The following is a 995-nucleotide window of genomic DNA, read 5'->3' on the forward strand; positions in this document are numbered from 1 at the left end:
AACTACAAAAAGTTAGGCTGCTTGATAAATTTAAAACTTCACTTTCTAGATTCCCATCTGGATAAGTTTTCAGGAAATGTTGGTGATTTCAGCAAAGAACAAGTGGAACGTTCTCATCAAGACATAAAAGTGATGGAACAACGATATCAGGGTAAATGGCACGAGGTCATGATGGCTGATTTTTGCTGGATGTTGAAAAGGGAAACGAATGTAGATCTTAAACGTAAGCGTAACCCTTTGCATCATTCCTTCGAAGAAAAAAGGAGACATTATAGCAGGCAGAAAATAGACTGAAGTAGGTCTATAAATCAATTTAATTACGATAAAAAGCAAGATAAAATGTAAACACGAAAGATAGTATAAATATATCCCTTAAGTCTAAGAAAAGCAGAGAGAACAATTTTTGAATAAAACTCTCATTCATTTGCATGTTTAAGTTACAGTTCTACATTTTAATTATTACAAACATTGTCAGGTTAATTGAAATGGGGTCAATTCAACTTGTCGTTCTAAGTTTCTTCAAATGAGTAATGTGCGTCTGAATTTTTAACCACCTGTAGTACAATGAAATGAATTTTATTGTGTTACAGCGGGAACACTTAAGTTAACTTGTGTTGCGTTAAGAAAAATTTCGTTAGGTTCTGTTAAGTTAGATTCATTTATAGGTTAAGATCGAGTTAACCCTGGCGGACCGAAGGAACCGAATGGAGCCTCTACAAAGTACCTGTAAAGACCCCATTCGGTTCCTTTTTAAAAAACTCGAAAAATCAGGTAAATCAACTTTTAAATTGTTGAAATTCGGATTCTGCGTTATAATTCCCTATGGAAGGCCACGGAATAATCGCAATAGTTTTTTTTACAACGGTAAAAAGTTTAAAAAAATATAAGACGTCTAACGCCTGTTGACTGCTACACTGCAAACGCATCGCCTGTAAGTAGCCGTCAACAGGCGTTATACGTCTTATATTTTTTTTAACTTTTTACCGTTGTAAAAT

This window comes from Belonocnema kinseyi, chromosome 2, assembly GCF_010883055.1.
Source record: "Belonocnema kinseyi isolate 2016_QV_RU_SX_M_011 chromosome 2, B_treatae_v1, whole genome shotgun sequence".
Lineage (NCBI taxonomy): Eukaryota > Metazoa > Arthropoda > Insecta > Hymenoptera > Cynipidae > Belonocnema > Belonocnema kinseyi.